This window comes from Ursus maritimus, unplaced genomic scaffold (genome assembly GCF_017311325.1).
Source record: "Ursus maritimus isolate PB19 unplaced genomic scaffold, ASM1731132v1 scaffold_22, whole genome shotgun sequence".
Taxonomy (NCBI): domain Eukaryota; kingdom Metazoa; phylum Chordata; class Mammalia; order Carnivora; family Ursidae; genus Ursus; species Ursus maritimus.
In genome coordinates, this window is record NW_024424675.1 from 17,386,457 (window position 1) to 17,407,856 (window position 21,400).

Consider the following 21,400-nt stretch of genomic DNA (forward strand, 5'->3'; position numbering starts at 1 on the left):
TTTTTTCATTTTTTTTTTCTCAGCACTGAACCTGTACCTGGTACACAGTGTACACTCAATGTATACTTACTTGTTGAATTACTCACTCAATTGCAAGAATGAGTGAATGGATGGAATTTTCTTTCTTTTTTTTTTAAGATTTTATTTTTAAGTAATCTCTGCATACGACGTGGGGCTCGAACTTACAACCCTGAAATCAAGAGTCACATGCTCTACCAACTGAGCCAGCCAGGCACCCCGGATGGATTTTTCTGCATGGATTTTGATTTTAAAATTGTCCTTAAAGGTTCAAATGAACTTGTGATAGGGAGAAGAGGAGAAAGTTTATGAAACTTCTTTCAAATTTTAAACACTCTATAAATTCATAAGTATCGTAAGTATAATTATAAGTATACTAAAATAGTGTATAAAATAATAATCATAACTAGTATATCTACTATTATAAGAACACTTTTTACATCATTTCCCGGAAAACCAGTCAGCCAACACACAACTTACCCCCAAATCAAAACAACTTTTTCAGGTATTGATTGATCAAAAAAGGGGGGGGGGTTAAAAATATTTAGTAGGTAGGAATTCTTTATTTGAGCCTATGGGAAAAGGGATTTGACTGATCTGGATAGTTGCCTTGCTCTGAGGAAAATGTTGTCACTCATCCAGAAAGTATGTGTCCCTTCTCTGGGGACCAAAGCTCCACGAGCGCAAAGGACTAAAGCACCACAAAGGGATTGCCTTGAAGTAGCCGCAGAGGATAAAGTAGCTGCACGTGAGGCTACCCAGGGTAACAAAACAACTTGCAGGCTACCTAGGTAAATGTGTCTGTCAGAGATAGGAGAGGAATGTACCGTGGAATCCTTTCTCAAAGAAAAAAGTAAGTAAATTCCAACAGAGCACAGTCACACTGTTATCTGTTTTATAGATGGAACAGTAAATGTTCACACTTTCCTGAGGTAAAAACATGAAACTGGCCTAAAGTTTTCTAAGTAGTTTCGCAATCCTTCGAAAGCCATTTGCCCTTCTTTTCCAGGTTGTTAAACTGCCCTCCATCCATTACTGACTTTTAAACTGAAGGCGAAATGTGGAGTGTTTGTTGGAGGGAAATCTGTGATGGTGAAAATAGAAGGTGAAAGTATTGACATTTCTCTTTTACAATTTTAGGGGGTTAATTTCCCTTTCGTATAGCTCTGTATTTCATAATCAATGTAATGGCAAGTTAAGACAAAATGACTTGGGATGAAAAAGTCACACATTTGTGTTTTAATCAGGTCATATTCTCTGATTTGTCTGAGGTAGTAAAACAAAAGCCAAGCATGCCAAGAGTTCTATAATTTTTTTAAAGATTTAATTTTTTTTATCTCTACACCCAACATGGGGCTCAAACTCACAACCCCAAGATCAAGAGTCTCACGCTCTTCCGACTGAGTCAGCGAGGTGCCCCAAGAGCGCCAAGAGTTCTATAATGGAAACTGAATCTATTTCTCACCCCAAGCCTGAAATTCTCAGTCTCCTCCCCAAGAAGCAACCATTTCTTGTTTCTAGGATATGGTCCCTAAAATATCCCATGCACATATAAGCACATTATAACTTTAAGAATTTTAAACAAACACAAACTTTCTAACACCTGTGGTTTCATAGCATCATTTTTCCAAATAGTCTCTTTCTTCCTTCTTTTTAAAAATATCCATTCTTTCTCATGTAGAAAAAAAAATCTTGGAGCTCATTTTCTAAGGGACTTGCGCTTCAACACAATCTCTTGAAAGTGTCAAGAAAACATGGGAAACCAAGACTGTTTTGAGATGTTTTCTTACAAATAAATAGGTTAGCAAGTGTTCATTCATGAAAGCACCCACATACACTCTGGCATTCATGAGCTGTATGTGTGGAAAACTCAAGGAACGGAAGACGTGAGGAGGCACCCGAAGGCCTATTTTGTAATGACCACTGACTGTGAACATTCGCAGCAGTAACAAGTGCTTCCGGGTAATACTGTTCCGGCCTTCAGTGTCACTGCTGGGGATCACGAGGCAGAACAAAGTCAACAGTGCTCTTTTGCAGGGAAATGCAGGTTAAAATAACAAGGAGCTATGATTTCAGAGCCATGAGGTTGGCAAAGTTTTCAAGTCTGATCCACTGTGGTAAGAGTAGAGAATCAGAAATGGAGGCTTTCATCCTTGGCCTGTGGGAGTGAAAATTGGAGTCATTACAATAGGGGGCCATTTTGCAATACTTAGTAACATTAATGTACATCCCCTCAACTCAACACACACACTTGCATGTAAATGCCCAAGTGAGGATTTCGCATCTGGGGGTCGGCCATCTGTAAGTAAGCCTGTTCATTGCAGCATTGCTTGTGATAGTAAAATGATGGGATACTACAGAGCAGTTAAAATGAATGTATGAATTAGAGCTACATTTCTTCAGCATGGATAAAATACCAAAAATATGGGGCACCTGGGTGGCTCAGTCGTTAAGCGTCTGCCTTTGGCTCAGGGCATGATCCCAGAGTCCTGGGATCGAGCCCCACATGAGGCTCCTCCACTGGGAGCCTGCTTCTTCCTCTCCCACTCCCCCTGCTTGTGTTCTCTCTCTCTCGCTGGCTGTCTCTCTGTCACATAAATAAATAAAATCTTAAAAAAAAAAAAGAAGAAGAAAGAAAAAGAAAAAATCAAGCAGCAAAAGCAGCAAAAATCTGATACCATTTAAGTACATTCGGGAACCATACAACCAATGCTTTGTTTTGTTTTGGATCCGTATTCTCCACTCTCAGATCCACCTTCCAGGCTTCTCCACCATGCTCTGGCCCTGGGTGGCTTTAAGAACTTCATTGGTGGGAGGAAGGGCCATCTGGGTGGCTCAGTCAGCTAAGTGCCTGCCTTCCGCTCAGGTCAGGATCCCAGGGTCCTGGGATGAAACCCTGCGTCTGGCTCCCTGCTCAGCGGGGCGTCTGCTTCTCCCTCTCCCTCTGCCCCTCCCCCTGCTGGTTCTCTCTCTATCTCCCTCAAATAAATAAAGTCTTAAAAAAAAAACAACTTCCTTAGGGAGTTCTCTTCCTGTGGCTGTAGTTGGGTTCATCCAATTGGAGGCACCAGTAGGAGTCCGAGGGTTGTAGGAGAGGGAGGCTGCAGATTGACTAGGTCCGCCTACCTGCCCACTGCCTCCTTGCGGGGGGCATTTGTTCACCGAACACCAGAGCTGCGGTCAGGTCGCCGCCTCCGGTCTAGCTGGGTCTATACCAGGTACTTCCAACCAGTCCCTCCAAGCCTTGACACGATGATGACTGTCTTCAGTTGCCACCCCCAAAGTGCTTCACCATCCCTTGTGAGTGTCCTCACCACGGTCTACGCACTTGCAAGTAGAACCTTTATTGGACCACCTCGGTTACTTCACTTGTACGCTCCCGCCAGGGTCGTGAATGATGCACGTACTTACGTGGGAAGATTTAAAACTATGCCTGCTAATGTTATACCCTCGGTTCCGGAGACTGACCACCTCTACAAAGGAAAGTAAAATTAAGGATGGGGGAGTGGAGGGGAGAACTTCAGCTGTGCTGTATTTGCAAAGTTTTCTTTTAAATAAAATTTAAAAAAATCGCAGCAGAAGCTATTATGTAATAGTACTTAAACCAGTTAACTCTGGGTGATTAATACATGGTTGTATTAATACCTGAGATTGTATGATGTTTTGATTTAAGTACTTCTAAAAATATTTTCTTTTAATAACAAGCTTTAGAAAGTGAAATGCGGGGCGCCTGGGTGGCACAGCAGTTAAGCGTCTGCCTTCGGCTCAGGGCGTGGTCCCAGCGTGATGGGATCAAGCCCCACATCAGGCTCTTCTGCTATGAGCCTGCTTCTTCCTCTCCCACTCCCCCTGCTTGTGTTCCCTCTCTCACTGGCTGTCTCTATCTCTGTCAAATAAATAAATAAAATCTTTAAAAAAAAAAAAGAAAGAAAGAAAGAAAGTGAAATGCTTCTTCATCCACATCGACACAAGAGTGTGAATGAGACCCAAGGTGCATTTGCACCTGATGGAAAGTTCTTCAGCCTCACGCAGGAATCTCTCTTCACCAGCATTTCTTCCAAAGACTTAAGATAAATTCTGCACAATTGGATGCAGACATCCTCTTTGCTTAGAGGTTATGAGACAGCGCAGAAGTGCAATTAAACCTAACACACATGATGAAAACAAGATAAAATTGGCCCCTATTCAACTCGGAAGGCATCACGGTGGGTGACAGCCAGCATGTTAACATGACAAATCATCTGGGGGCGCCTGGCTGGTTCAGTAGGTAGAGCATGTGACTCTTGACCTCAGGGTTGCGAGTTCCAGCCCCAGGTTGGGTATAGAGCTTCCTTAAAAATAAAATCTTGGGGCATCTGGGTAGCTCAGTCAGCATCTGCCTTCGGCTCGGGTCGTCCTCGCATTGGGCTCCCTACTCAGTGGGGAATCTGCTTCTCCCTCCCCCTCTGCTCCTCCTCCCCAATTGTGCTTCTGCTCTTTCTCTCTGTCAAATGAATAAATAAAATCTTTAAAAAATAAAAAATAAAATAAAATAAAATCTTAAGGGGTGCCTGGATGGCTTGGTTAGTTGAGCATCTGACTCTAAATTTCGGCTCAAGTCTCGGTCTCAGGGTTGTGAGATGGAGCCCCAAGCCCAGCTCCCCACTCAGTCAGGAGTCTGCTTCTCCCTCTTCCTCTCCCTTCCCCCCGCCCCATACGTGCGCTCTCTCTCCCTCTGTCTCTAAAAACAAACAAATAGGTGCACCTGGGTGGCTCAGTCAGTTAAGTGTCTGCCTTCAGCTTGGGTCTCAGGGTCCTGGAATCGAGTCTTGCATTGGGCTCTCTGCTCGGCAGGGAGTCCGCTTCTCCCTCTCACTCCCCCTCTGTGCTTTCCCTCTCTCTCTCAAATAAGTAAATGAAAATCTTTTAAAATTTTTTTTAAAAATAAAGAAATAAAATATTTTAAAAAATAAAATAAAATCTTTAAAAAAAAAAAAAGCGCGATCGTTTGTATCTTTCTATTTCTACAACGTACTGTTCACCAAGGCGTGAACTCATGTTGCTAAGGAAGCTGCTTGTGTAGCCAAAACAGACACAAGACAGTATGGAGAGTCGCACAACGGTTGGACTTCCCCAGTAAAACACTCGTAGCTCTCTAAAGTTTAGAGCTTAGAGTTGAAGCCTGTGTCGCCTTGCCTTTTGTACAGCTGGTTATAGTTTTAAGGTTTTTTAAATATTTGTATTGCTTTCTATGGTATTTACACAAGTTACATTTATGGCTCTGAAGAAGCAAACACCAAGTGTAGAGTTGACAGGACAAGTCCCCTGGGCTGTTCCAGCCCCACCCAAGCCTCTCCCCTCCTCAGAAATAAACACCGCTATTCGCGTGCTGTGTTTTCTCCTGGGCCATTTTCTCCTGGGCCATTTTCCTTGGGTGTATAGGCATGTGCATATGGAGATATTATCTCTAATATTAAAGCTTTGATACCATTCTTGGTGTTATACAACTTGATTTTCTCATCTAATAGATAAGAGCTAGTAGCAGTTGTTGATACATGAGACAGGTGTAATTCAAAGGCTTTCCTTAATACTCATTAAAACACACACACACACACACACACACACACACACACACACACTCTAAGAAACTAGGATTACTACCTGAGAGCAGTGCCTATCATCGAAATAATAAGCATGCTGAAGAACTACTTGCTGCTAGTGCTTTACTTATGAGGAGAAATAGCAGATTGGGCTATATATGTTCTTTGATTTGATTGAATTTCATTTTTTCAGGGTATATACTCTACTTCTTTACTTCTTTTTTCTTAAGTTTTTATTTAAATTCCAGTTAGTTAACATATAGTGTAATGTATGTCCAGGTGTACAATACAGTGATTCAACACTTCCATACATCACCTGGTGCTCATCACAACAAATGCACTCCTTGTTCCCCACCACCTATTTCTCTTATTCCCCTACCCACCTCCCCCCTGGTAACCAGCAGATTGTTCTCTATAATTAAGAGTCTGTTTCTTGGTTTGCTTCTCTCTTGCTCTCTCTTTCTCCTTTGCTCATTTGTTTTGTTTCTTAAATTCCACATATGTGTGAAATCATATGGTATTTGTCTTTCTCTGACTTATTTCACTTAGCATAATACTCTCCAGCTCCATCCATGTTGTTGCAAATGGCAAGATTTCATTCTTTTTTATGTCTGAGTAATATTCCATTACATACACTTATTCTTTACCCATTCATCTATCAGTGGACACTTGGGATGCTTGTATAATTTGGCTATTGTAGATAATACTGCTATAAACATAGAGATGCATGTATCCCTTCTAATCAGTATTTTTGTACTCTTTGGGTACATACTGAGCAGTGCTGGATCATAGGGTAGTTCTATTTTTAACTTTTTGAGGAAGCTCCGTACTGTTTTCCACAGTGGCTGCACCGGTTCCATTGTGTGTGTGTGTGTGTGTGTGTGCGCGCGTGTGTGTGTATACACACATATATGTATCACATCTTCTTTATCCATTCATCTATCAATGGACACTTGGGCTGCTTTCATAATTTGGCTATTGTAAATAATGCTGCTATAAACATAGGGGTGCATGTATCCTTTCAAATTAGTGTTTTTGTGCAAGCAGGGGGAGTGGGAGAGGAAGAAGCAGGCTCATAGCGGAGGAGCCTGATGTGGGGCTTGATCCCATCACGCTGGGACCACGCCCTGAGCCGAAGGCAGACGCTTAACAACTGTGCTACCCAGGCGCCCCAGTGTTTTTGTGTTCTTTGGGTAAATACCTACCAGTGGGATTGAGGGATCTTAGGTAGTTCTATTTTTAGCTTTTTGAGGGAACTCCGTACTGTTTCCATAGTGGCTGCACCAGTTTGCATTCCCAGCAGCAGTGCACAAGCGCTCATTTTTCTCCACATCCTCACCAACTCTTGTTTCTTGTCTTTTTCATCTTAGCAGTTCTGACAGGTCTGAAGTAAAATTTCTTTGTTGTTTTGATTTGCGTTTCCCTGATGATGAGTGATGTTGAGGATCTTTTCATGTGTCTGTTGGCCATCTGCATGTCTTCTTTTAAGAAATGTCTGTTCATATCTTCTGTCCATTTTTTAACTGGATTATTTGGTTTTTTGGTGTTGAGTTGTATAAGTTCTTTATCTATTTTGGATATTAACCCTTTATCAGATATGTCATTTGCAAATATCTTCTCCCATTTAGAAGATCATCTTTTAGTTTTGTTGACTATTTCCTTTGCTGTGCAGAAGCTTTTTATTTTGATGTAGTCCCAATGGTTTATCTTTGTCTTGTGTCCCTTGCCTCAGGAGACATATCTAGAAAAACGCTGCTACAGCTGATGTCAGAGAGATTACTGCCTGTGATCTCCTATAGGATTTTTATGGTTCCAGGTCTCACAATAAAGTCTCTAATCCATTTTGAGATTATTTGTGTGAAAGGTGTAAGAAAGTGGTTCACTTTCATTCTTTTGCATGGAGCTGTCCAGCTTTCTCAACATCATTTGTTGAAGAGGGTGTTTGTCAATTTTACAAGTACATATCCTCATAGACACTGGCACTATAAGCCTTTTAAATTTTTTAAGAGAATTCATACCCTTACGAACTCTGGATATTACCAGTTTTTGACATGTTTCCTAAACTGATAGGCAAAAATGATATTAATTAGTGGTCATAGCTTCTATTTTCTTCATTTTTAGTTTAGTCGGCATTTTAATTTTGACCTTCCCCAAGTTGCTAATATCTTTTTTTTAAAGATGTATTTATTGCAGAGAGAGTGACAGAGACAGAGTGCGTGCACACACGCACGCGCATGGACGCACGCGCACGCGCATACACCAGGGGCGAGGGACAGAGGAAGAGGGGAGAGAGAGCCTTCAGCAGTCTCCAAGCTGAGCACAGAGCCCATCATGGGGCTCGATCTTATAACCCTGATATCAGGACCTGAGCAGAAACCGAGTTGGACGCTTAACCGACTGAACCATCCAGACACCCCTGCTGTTATCTTTTGTCCAATTTTTTATTGGGTTGTTTTCTTTTTCTTATTGATTTGTATGATATACATAATAACTAAAATTCTCGTCCAGCTATACATACTGCAATTTTTTCTCCCAGTCTATCCTTTGTCTTTTACATTTATTTTTGGTGTCTTCCGACTCAAGAAGTATTTAATATTTATAAAGACAAGTTCATCAGTCTTCTTTTTGATTTCTGAGGTTGAGTCTTTTTCACTCCCAACTTTTAAGGAAAAAAAAAAAAAAAGGACATGTAATACATGGTTATTGCACTAGGGATAAGCCAAAAGTAAAAGCAAAAGTCAGGTATAATCTTCTCTTCCAGGTATAAACCAAAAAATGTTAATGTTTTGGGTATTTCCTATTAATATTACAAATTAAATATTTATTAATTTTTAAATTTATTTTAAAGATTTTATTTATCTGAGAGAGAGAGAATGCAAGAGAAAGAGAGCATGACAGGAGGAAGGGTGAGAGGGAAAAGCAGACTCCAGATCATGACCTGAGCCAAAGGCAGTTGCTTAACCAACTGAGCCACCCGGGGGCCCCAAATATTTTGTTTTAAATATTTAGGTATTTTTAATCAGTACTCCCATTAATATTATAAACTATTTTTTAAAGATTTTTATTTGTTTATTTGTCAAAGAGAGAGAGGAGCGAGCACAAGCAGAGGGAGAAGCAGGCTCACTGCTGAGCAGGGAGCCCCATGAGGGACTCGATCCCAGGAGCCTGGGGCCATGACCTGAGCTGAAGGCAGACACTTAACCAACTGAGCCACCCAGGCGTCCCTCTTATAAACTGTTTTTTAAAAAGAAAAACAGGACTTTTCTTTTAATAAAAATGTTCTGGTGTTATTATCTTTTAATGTTTGGTATACTGTTTTAAGACACTTGACTATACGGTAATTATTACAAACCAAGGAAAGCGCTGGGTCTTTACCAGTCTGGGCTGGAGAAATGTAAAGGGGACATTTCCAAGCAGTTAGTAGAATTTACCTCTTTTATTTCAAGGTGAGGGGAAGATACCTGGAAGAACACATGCAGCCCCATTTGTTGGAAAGATGCCTCCGCCTCCCTTAGGACCCTCTGCCCCCAGACATCTCTGGTTACCCCTTGCATTCGAAGTGGGTAACCGGCCCCTAGACTCCAACCCTCCCTCCCTCCATCACAGGCTTCATTTGAGCACTTAAGCCTGATATGTCATCTGAAACTGTCTGAGCCCTAAATTCTCAAGAGTCTCATTTGCTGTCTTCTTGCTCCAGGCACTAAAGAGGCTGAGCGCAGTTTCCATTGTTTTCAAAGGGGACTCGTACTAACTGAGCTCCTGAGGCTGTTAGAAAAATATACAACTTTGTAACACTAAGAGATAGGGGACATTTTTTGGGGGGAAATATATTTTAGAAGTATCATTTCTCTCTCAAGTCCTATCAGAGCACAACATCGTTATAACAAGGTAAAGGAAAAAAAAATTCTTTGCTCCATTACCACCTGTTTTCACATTTTTGTTGCCTTCCAGCAAAAGCAGCATGTTTAAAAAGAACAATTTAATTTCCTTCTTCTCACCTAAAATCATTCACAGTACAGGACAAATTCTCTGCAGGTGAATTTCATTGGTGTGTGTTAAGCACTTTTATTACAATATGCGTGTGTTCATGTCTGTCTACACGTGTGATCTCTCTCTGGCTATTAAGCCATCCATGGTTTAATTCATGTATATGGTCGATTCACTGGGAAGTCTAGGCAGAGAGGTATTGAAAACTCTATTTTCAGGGTGCCTGGCCGGCTCAGTCTGTTGAGAGGCCAACTCTTGATTTCGGTTCAGGTCATGATCTCAGTATCCTGGAATCAAGCCCAAGTTGGGCTCTGTGTTCAGTGCGGAGCCTGCTTGGATTTTTCTCTCCCTCTCCCTCCACCCCTCACCCCACTCATGCGCTCTCTGTCTCTCTCTAAAGTAAATTTTAAAAATCTTTAAAAAAAGAGAGAGAATTCTATTTTCTCCAATCAGTCTTTCAACCCTGCTCTTTTGAGTATCCTTCTCCATTCCTGAATGATATCTATAGCAAATGCTATCAGTACCTTGATCTTAAGGCTCTCACCCTTCACATCAAGTGCTTTTTGATGCAAGCACTTGGAATTTCCACCTAAGGTACCTCCTGGGAAGGCAGGGAATTAACACCTCTGAAAGCAGCCATCAACCAGTGACAGATGGGAGTTGATGGATGAATATCCCAGGGGTCTTACTCCTCGGGTAGGACAACTCAGGTGTGTTCTTCACGCTCTCCCAGAAGTCCCTGTGGGGATGAGGGCCAGTTTCCCATTCTTTACTAACATATCCATGGTTTCCCTCCGTTCTCCACGTTGCTTCCCTACTCCCCTCCCCAGGTGCTTCCTGGGATCCTCTCCCAAAGAAACTACTTGCGTGCATATCCTTGTGTTTTGGTCTGCTTCTAAGGGAAACCTACAGCAATATTCATACAATTCATTCTCAGCTTCTAGCTGTAGCTGGCTGGGTGGGCACCTGACTGTGCCAATTGGATTCTCTTTATTGGATTTTCATATTGGAACAGAGAGGATATTGTCTAGTGTCTGCAGGGGGCTGGGGCTCTCACATGTGAACTCAGGAGCTTTGTGGGGTCATAGTGTATCACAAGTGTAGAAGCAAAGAAAGTCAGTCTCTGACATGGGAGTGAGGGGGTGAGAGAAAGAGAAGAGGATGGGCAAGAGAATCAGAGATGAGAGATGGCTTCCTGTCCCAGTCTCCCTCCCTTCCTGTAGCCCTCCTACATCTTGGTCTGTGAATTATGTCTATGAAGGTATAAGAATTCCCCCTCTTCTTTCAAAATAGCTTAAATACCTTGTTACAAACTACCAAACAATAGGTTGACACCGAAGATCATCAAAAAGTTAGACCCATCCTCCCACAGAGCTGGAAATCTACGTTCCAGAACTCTCCCCCCTCCTCATCCCCTCCGCCCTTCCCAGCCTTGTTCTCTGCTGTTGGGACTCCTGAGGAGAGGAGTCTCTGACCTCTGACCTCCTCCTGTGTGAAGGCTTCCTGGGAGGACTCCTTCAGATAGGGTCTGGCGCTGATGGCCTCCACAGAATTGGTGGATTCTGCTGAAAGGTTATATGTGGTAATTCTGGAGTGCTGTGTGACTTTATCTGGACCCTTTTTGCCACTGAAGACTGACCTCAGGCAGGGGCAGTCATATCTCCCCTCAGCCTCCAGGCCCTAGGCTCTCTCTGGGTGAGGCATCTCCTTGTTGGGACAACTACTTGGGAAGCCCCTTGGCATAGACTTCTATCCTATTCTGTGCTCTTTTATAAGGAGCCTTGGGACCCCTTGAGGTTCTCTTTCACACCCTCAGACTAAGGGAAACAGGGTGAGTTAAAGTCTCCCCATCCTGTCCTTTTGGGACATGCTACAGTATGGTCAGGGCTTATCCAGTACAGGCTGCCTCTTAAGGCCTTCCTTTTTCAGAATTGTCTATTCAAGAGGCACTGCTGATCTCTAAGTTCATGAGAACTCTGGAATTCCAAGAGTCATATGTCAACTCTCCCAAGAACCACAAATGCCCCAAACCGATTCTCGGATTCCCTCCCCAAACCTATTCCTCTTCTCATCTCAGCTAATGGCAATTCCATCTTTCCAACTGCTTGGACCAAAATCCTTCTTGACTCTTCTCTTTTCCCCATACCTCATATCCAATCTGAGAGCAAATCTTGTCACGTGTACTTTCCAGATATATCCAGAATCCAGCCACTTCTAACCACCTTCACTGCTATCATCATCTCTTGCCTAAATCACTGTAATGTCCTTCTAACCCATCTCCCTGCTTCCAGCTTGCTCCCTGTATCAGTTACCCATTGTTGTCATGAAGACGCATTAAGGAACAGCCACAAAACCTTAGCGGCAGACAACAATGTTGCACCTAGGGTTCACTGGGGATCAGCCAGGTGGCTCTTCTTCATGCCTGGGGGTTAGCTGGTTGGGTTGACTGCCATCACTTTGATCTCCTTCTATCAGCAGAAGCAAGTAATAGGGTTAAACTCAGAGTCAGAGTGAAGTGATCCTTTCCAAGTTACGTGGCTGAAATCAAATCAAGTAGCAGGGAAATGGGAGGAGCAGAGAGGAGCAGGAAGGAGATGGGAGGAGCAGCAACGTGACCTGGCAAAGGGTGTGGATGAGAGAAGAAGTGAAAAACTGGGGCCTTTCATACAGTCAGCCTCCCACACCTCTGCCTTGTGAATATTACATTGACACACCACTTCCCTGCTGAAAACCCTCCCACGGTTATAAAACTCTAAGGAAAAACTCAGAGGAGAAGCTTCATGACATTGGGTTTGGTAATGATTTCTTAAAGATGACACCAAAAGTGCAGGCAACAAAAGTAAAAATAGATAAATTGGACTCCATCAAGATTAAAGACTTCTGGGCATCAAAGGACACCATCAACAGAGTGAAAAGGCAACCTATGGAAGGAGAGAAGATATTTGCAAATCATATATATCTGACAAGGGGTTAATATTCCAGAATATATAAAAAACCCCTGCAACTCAACAACAAGAGAGCAAACAACCCAGCTCAAAAGTGGACAAAGGACTTTGAAGAAACATTTCTCCAAAGAAAAAATACAAATGGCCAACAAGAACGTGAAAAAGATGTTCAACATCAGCTATCAGTGGGGCGATGCAAGTTAGGCCACAATGAGATACCACCTTACACCCATTAGGATGGCTATCAAGACAAAACAAAACCAAACCCCAGAAAACAGCAAGCGTTGGCAAGGATGCAGAAAAATTGGAACACTTATGCATTGTTCGTGGGAATGTAAAATAATGCAGTCACTGTAGAAAACAGCATGATGATTTCTAAAAAAAACTAAACAGAATTACCGTATGATCTAGCAATTCTACTTCTGGGTATATAGTCAAAGAATTGAAAAGGGGGTCTTGAAAAGATATCTGTACGACCATGTTCACAGTAGCATTATTCACAAAAAACAAAAGATGGAAGCAAGCTAAATGTCCATCCATGGATGAAGAAATAAATGTAACGTGCTCTAGCCATTAAAATGGAATGATATTCTGCCTTAACAAGGAAGGAAATTCAGATACATGTTACCATGTATACAGTTAAAACTTGAGGATTTTACGCTCAGTGAAATCAGCCAGACACAAAAAAATAAACACGGTATGATTCCACTTATACGAGGTACGTAGAGTAGTCAAAATTTTAGAAACAGAGAGTAGAAGAGTGGTTGCTAGAGGCGAAGGGGAGCGGCCGGTGGGAAGTATAGGGCTTGTTTTGTAAGATCAAAGAGTTCTGGAGGTTGGTTACTCAGCAATGTGAAGGTGCTGAACACTACTGAACTGTGCATTTGACAATGGTTACAAGGTAAATGCTGTGCTATGTATATTTTATCACAGACCCTCCCGTGACACCCGGAGCCCTTTCCTTAGCCTCCCTATACCACGTGCACCATCTCCTTCCCGAACTCTGCTCTCCCACATTACCTGCTCATGGTTCCTGGGCTGGGCCAGGCAGTCCAGAGGCAGGCACGTGCCTGGAATGCCCCTGCCTGGAATGTTCTTGCTCTAGATAACTGCATGGCTCACTCCTTCACCTACTTCAGGTCTTCTCAAATGTCACCTTCTTGGTGAGTCTTACCTGGAACTCTTCTTTCTTTCTTTCTTTCTTTTTTTTGGAACTCTTTATCTAAAATGTCAGCCCCTGCCTTCTCCACCAGCCTTTATCTCCATCTAAGATTCCATACATTTTACTTACTCTCCTTACGGTCTTATCTTATTTTCTGTTTTCCCCAGTAGCCGTCTAGTCAGGCAGGAATTCCCTGAGGGCAGGGATTATTGTCTGTTTGGGTTTTTTGGTTTTGTTTTTCTTTTTTATGGATTCCCAGAGTTTAAAACATTGTATCATGCCCTGGTAGGAACCTGTATTCATCAAAGTTCTCCAGAGAAATAGAATACATAGAATCTATAAATTTGGGGGACGCCTGGGTGGCTCAGTCGGTTAAGTGTCTGCCTTCAGCTCAGGTCATGATCTCAGGGTCCTGGGATCAAGTCCCGCATCAGGCTCCCTGCTCACTGGGGAGCCTGCTTCTCCCCCTCCCTCTGCTGCTCCCCCCTGCTCATGTTTGTTCCCTCTCTCTCGCTCTCTCTCCTAAATGTAGTTACAGACAGCCCAGATGTACCACCAATAAATAAAAATACTTAAAAAAAAGAATCTATATATTTGCAACTATATCCATATCTATACTTATACCTTTATCTGTATCTATACCTATCTTAGTCCATTTGGGCTGCTGCTAGAACAATCTACTTAGACTGGGTGTCTTATAAACAACAGAAATTTATGTCTCACAGTTCTAGAAATCCAAGATCAAGGTGCTGGCAGATTTGGTATCTGGTGAGAACACACTTCCTGGTTCATAGGCAAATGTCTTCTCACTGTGTCCCAATATGGCACAAGGGGCAGGGAGCTTCCTAGGGCTCTCTTTTATAAGGACACTAATCCTATTTGTGAAGCTTCTACCCTCATGACCTAATCACCTCCCTAAGGCCCCATCTCCTAAAACCATCATTTCCAGGGTTAGGATTTCAGCATATGACTTTTGGGGGGATGCAAAGATTCAATCCATAGCATATGTAAAGAAATTTATTGTAAGAAATTGGCTCATGTGATTGTGGAGGCTGAGAAATCCTAAGACCTGCAGTTGGCAAACCAGACAAGACAGCCAATGGTACAGTTCAATCCAAAACCAAAGGCCTGAACACCAGGAGATCCAATCATGTAAGTTCCGGTCCAATATGAGCCCCAAAGCAGGAGAAAACCAATGTCCCTGCTCAAACACAATTAAGCAGAGAGAGAGAGAACAAATTCTCCTTACTCGCCTTTTGTTCTATTCAGATCTTCCAAAGACTGGTGAGGCCCACCGTCATGAGGACTTTCCTCAGTCCCGCAACACAGATATTAACCTCATCCTAAACCATCCTTACAGACACACTCAGAATAATGTTTAACTAAATATGGGGGGCATCCTGTGACTCAGTCAAGATGACATAAAACTAACCATTGCAGTGCCCAAGAAATATTTGCTTATTAAATGGATGAACTCCCATTTTCAGGTTCTTCTACGGGTTCCTAATTTGGGCAGCCAGGATTAAGATGTCGGTCTCCCCTTCTTACAAATCCAACCATTTTCTTTAAGTGATCACCTTGGAGCCTTCCCAGTTATCTGATTTAAGGAGAGATGAAAAGCAACCCTAATTCACGCCACTCCTCCCTGAACCAGTCACCTCCACCACCACTCCCGAATATTCTTCTCTGTAGATCGAGACGTGGGGGAGAAGTGAAGAGGTGGAGTACGGCTGATAGGAGCCTGAGAAGGAAGCATCCGGCCCCCCAGGTTGGCAGACCTCTTTAGAATGTGAGGTGTTTGTGTTTGCTGTCAACAGTGCACCCTAGTGTTCCCAGGGTAGCAACATGGAAAGTCCCTCTTAATATCTTATTGCACAAGAGTTTCGTGTATGGCAGGTTGTGAAAATTGGCCACAAATTCCTCCAATCCATGCATTGCCTGCTCCTTCCCAGTGTGGCTTTTCATCTCTTCCCGTCAAGGGGTGGAAATTATTTCTCTATGCCTTTGAATCTAGACAGACTTTCTAAATTGCAGGAATGGCATCGTAGGGGAGTTCTAAGCAATGTTTCAAAGACCCTTGCAGCTCTGTTCACACCTGCTTGGAACGGTGAGAATGCCAGGTAAAGAGGCCCAGGCTCTCATCCTTGAGCATGAGAGATCATGTGGACAGAGTGGTTCAGTCGACAGCTGGCACCAACCACCAGACATGCAAATGGGGCTTTCAGGTCACCCAGACCCAGTCGTGTCTGATTGCAGTCACCTGTGTGCCTCTATTGGCTTTCTATTGCTGTATAACAAAGCGCCACAATCTTAGCAGCTTAAACAGCGCACGTTTATCATCTCACAGTTCTCTATATCCAACACAGGTTGGCTGGGCTAACATCAAGCCGTCAGCAGGGCTGCGTTCCTTTCTGGAGGCTCTCGGAGAGAATCTGTTTCTTAGCTCATTCAGATGGCTGGTGGTGTTCAGTCCCTTGCAGTAGTAGGAATGAACTTCCTATCTCCTTGCTGGCTGTTAGTGAGGGCTGTTCCCTGCTTCTGGAGATCTCCTGCATCCTTGGACTCATGGCCCCTTCCTCTGGATTCAAAGCCTGCAGGGATGAAACAAGTTTCCTCTCATATTCGAAGTTCTCATGTCTCTTCTTCCATAGCATCTCTCTGCCCGACTCTTCTGCCTTCCTCTTCCACTTTTAAAGGCCCGGGTGACTACACTGGATCTACCCAGACAATTCAGGATAATATCCTTATCCAAAGGTCCATAAGTTTAATCCCATCTCCAATGTCTCTTTTACTGTGTAATGTAACATACACAGCCCTAACGTCAGGGATTAGGGCATAGACACCTTTGGAGGAGGGGCGTTATTTTACTTGCCATAGTGACCCCAGATGAGAGCATCAGAAGAACCACCCAGCTGAGTCAATTCCAAAAGCTGACCGACAGAATTATCAGCAAGTAAAATGGGTAGTTTGTTAATGCAGCAGTAATGAACTGATACATCCTATGTACAATAACATTTGATCACTAAAAGAAAAAAACAAAACAAAAAAAAACCCCGTGCCTTTGGAATAGATACTCAAAATTCTTGTGCTCTTGGATTCCAAAGGGGTCCCTCAAGCCTTGAAAACTCTCAATGTTCTTTGGGCTCAGAGTCCTAACCCAATCTTATTGCTACTAAACCCTTCCAGAAAACAGAAAATGAGGGATAAATCTTGAGAACCCAATGGATTCTCAAAGTATGTTATCAGTAAAATGTAGAAGTTGGACCCCCAAGTGATCATTAAATGTCTACCCATGCTCCATGTTTTTCTGGTGAAGTCATTTCCGGCTACATGCTGAAGATCGGCTGTGGTGCCAGATGGGTCCCTTCAGGGCCGCCGTTCATCCTGCAAAGAGTTGGGCACATTTCACTACTGTGTACAGCGTCCGTTGAAAAGCAGGCTTTCCTGTGAAAAGGCAAAAATCCACAAGGCCAGGCGAGCAAGACAGACTCACACACAGTCTTCAATTTTGCCTTAAAGAGCAATCTGCCAGAGTCAGGACAACTACAGGACCCAGCGTTGGCTCATTCCAGTGAAGGGACAGTACCCAAACTTGTGACCCATTGGATGGGGATGTTTGGCTATGTGGCTAGCAGGGCAAATGCAGCAGCTCTTGGACTGCAAGGTCCCCACATGTCCCAGATGCAAAGCACTTGGCATCCCCAGACAACTCCACTCAACAGCTGACATCCGCAATCCAAACCACTTGGCACCAATCTATGCCAAGGAAGGAGGGGAGTTCTTCCATTTGAATAGAACCTATGGCATGTCCACAAATGCCCCGGACCTGGCATTCCTTCTTTGAGATATGAAAGGAGGTAGGACTGCCTGCTTTTCTGTTTGCTAGGTTTTCCTTTCCCTAACAAGGCTGATTCCTTAACCTATTCTGTGTGACATTGTAGAATTGGTTCCTACCCCTTGTATGACAGATGTCAACCCTGCAGGATCCCACCCTGGTGTGATAGCAGCTTTATAAAAATATACAGATGCTGGTATCACCCAAGATCAACTAAATAGGCCCACACACTGGAATTTTTTTATATGCCATGGACTTGGTTGCATTAGAGGAAACCTATGGACTCCTTCTCAGAATAGCATTTTTATAAAGCATAAGATTAAATGCATACATTTACAAAGGAACTCTCTTACAGTGGAAGAGAGAAAATAAAATATTAAGAAAACAAGTTTGTGATATAATAACATATTTGCTTCCATGTTAACACATTCAACAACAAGATGTAGCAATGGGTGTAATAACCACAGTAATTCCAAAATAGTAGTAAGAGTAAACCTTTTCCTCCAGATTTTGCTCTCTACCAGTTCTTACCTTTATGATCTCTAATGGTTTTCCCAGAAAAGAATCCCTTTACATGGTTTCCTATTTTGAAGAGAGTCTGTCTTCTCTAGTAATAGCAATAATTCATTTTCCCATTTCTGGAATACAAAAGTTTAAAAACCATTGTTATGGCCTCTAGGAAGTCACTGAATTCCAAGGGCCCTATATGAGAATGATTATATGAGCAAATATTAGCTAAGATGTTAGGTGGTAGCACCTTAAATTATATCCTTCTCAGAGGCATTGACATTGCAATTAGTTATTTCTATGTATATTTAGAATGGAGACTTATTTTTAAATTTTATTTAATACATGCCCACTAGAATAGCTAAGATTACAAAGGCTGAAAAAAACAATTTTTGGCAGGGATGTAAAGCAATTGGAACTCTCATACGTTGCTGGTAGGAATGCAAAATGGAGCAGCCACTTTAGAAAATAGTTGGGTAGCATTTTATACAATTGAATGAAAACTTACCATGGTGAAACATACCTACCCTATGATTTATATTCCTAAGTGACAACTCAAGAGAAAGAAAGACGTGTTCACACAAAAACCTATGTGGGAATGTTTCTAGCAGCACAATTCATAAGAGCTAAAAACTAGAAACAACCCAAATGTCAACCAACTAGTGAATGGATAGTATGGTATATCCTTATTATGAAGCAATATTCAGCAATAAAAAGGGATGAACTGCTAATACAACACAGAGGAATCTCAAAAGCATTATGCTAAATGCATAAACCCAGACATAAAAGAGTATACACAGTATGAGTCCATTTATTAGAAATTCTAGAAAAGGCAAAACAGTATAGAGAGAAAACTAACCAGTGGTCGATTAAGGGCTGGGGTCAGGGAAGAGGAAATTTCAGAATGTTTTGGGGTAGTAGAAATGTTCTCTATCCGGATTGTGGTGCCAGTTAAACTCTTAGATGGGGCGCCTGGGTGGCTCAGTCAGTTCAGTGTCTGACTCTTGATTTCAGCTCAGGTCATGATCTCAGGGTCATGAGATCGAGCCCCACGTCGGGCTCCACTCTCAGCAGGGAGTCTGCTTGGGATTCTCTCTCTCTCTCTGCCACTCCCCACCATGTGCTCTCTCTCTTTCTAAAATAAATAAATAAATCTTTAAATTAAAAAACCCTCTTTGTCAGAGAGTTGAGCTACATTGCACAAGGATGAGGAGTGGGGTTGGAATGGAAGTATTAATTCTGAAAACTGATAAGATCTGTAAAGATAGGGCCTCTGTGTGGGCTGGCTACAAGTACGCAAAGGGTTTGGGACCCTAGGTGCTACCCAGGGACCTTTGCAAAGAGCCCGGATGGGGACAGTAGAGGGATTAAGTAGAACTCCATTTCTTCCAACAGATCAGATGGCAAGATATCTGTTCTGAGTAACCCCTGGATTTTACAATCCTAACGGAGTGGGGAGAGAACTGTTCACCAAAAGTCTGGGGTTGTGTTTCTCCACTGTTAAAGCCAATAGAGGTTGAGTCCGATTTAGTTTTATTTAGGAGTATAAAGGAAGGTGACAGTTCTTGAGTTTGATTCTCATGGAACAAATTCATACAGATTCATACATATGAACATAGAATCATATTAATAGAGGGCTATTAGGGAAAATGGAATATCCGAAGAATAGGACAACTGAAGGTGGCTTTGGCACTGAGAGAGGTGGGGAGAGAACGCCTTGGCAGCAACAGGGCTCCTAGCTCCCCTGGGAGCTTACTAGAGGCTGGTGCTTCTCACCCTGCTTTCTTAAGAAGACTCATTTACTTGGGCTTAGAGACTTTTCAGGGAAGGGTACTTCAGTGGTCTGTCACGTAAGGAAATGGAAAGTTAGCTTGAGCATCATGTCCAAACTTGCAAAGACCATCGTATTTGCCAGACAATTTGTTTGGAAGAGTTGCCTTGTCTGTGAAAGGCAGCCAGCAGAAGGTAACACTGTATTACATCGATACAAATAAAGGCTCTCCTCTTATAAATACATGCCTCAAATACCATGGGCAGCTCACCCAAACTTGGGAGTTAGTAATTACATGCTAACACGATGATCGAGAGTTTTCAGTTAGAAAAGAACCCTACCAACCCGAAAGGTGTCTTTTCTTTCTTTTTTTTTTTTTTTAAGATTTTATTTATGTATTTATTTGACGGAGAGGGAGCAAGAGAGCACAAGTAGGTGGAGCAGCAGAGGGAGAAGCAGAAGCAGACTCTCGACCAAACAGGGAGTCCAATGTGGGGCTCGATCCCAGGACCCCAGGACCATGACCTGGGCCAAAGGCAGACGCTTAACTAACTGAGCCACCCAGGCGCCCCCAAAAGGTATCTTTTCAAGGTAAACCAGAGAGATAGACGATATGTTAACATCAGCTTATACATATTTATGACTTCGGAGAACCGTCTCCTTACATAAAAGCTTGGCTTCGTGACAGTTGAGAAAGGCACCTGCGTAGATAAATATGGAACTGTGACTATAATGAGAGTATAATATTGAGGATCTTTAATGATCAGTTAAGGTCAGTGGATTAAGAGTTTTTGAAATGTCTAAGGTTTGTACCAGCCCAGGATAATCTATGTGGATGGAGGAGGACTTAGAAGAACGTCTTAGTCTGCTTGGGCTGCCGTAACAAAAGACCATAGACTGGGTGGCTTCCACAACAGAAACCTATTTTCTCACAGTTCTTGAGTCTGGAAGTCTGAGATCAGGATGCAACATGGTCAGGTTCTGGTGAGAGCTCTCTTCCTGGCTTGCAGATGGCCACCTTCTTGCCGGGTCCTGACCGCGCCTTTCCTCAGTGCCTGCGTGTGGACAGAGAGCCATCTCTCTTTCTTCCTCTTCTTATAGTTCTATTACATCAGGACTAATTCTATGAGCTCAGGACTCCCCCTTTTTGACCTCACTTAAACTTAATTACCTCCGAACATCCTATCTCCAAATACAGTCATATGAGGACTCAGGACTTCAACTCCTGCATTTGCAGGGGACACAATTCACTCCTAGCAAAGAATACACAGTCCGTCCCTCCCCTCAAATTGGATTTTTCAATTTAACCACCACAGACCCTGTAATGCACAAAGCAGCAGCAACTGGTAAGGGGGGTGGATGCACAGCTCAGAAAGAGGAGGGCTAGAGTACTCAAAATAGACTTTCTAAAGCTGGGACTCTCTTAGGGCTATCAAGCCTAACGAACAGCAGATTTCCTAAACTCTGAATCCAATCTGGTACTTCCTCACTCAATGGCTTCCAACTATTCTGAATAAAATATCCAGAAAGCAGACTCCCAATTCCACTTCCAAGCCTCTTCTCTTGCCACACTGGGACGTAACCCCCTTGAGCTTC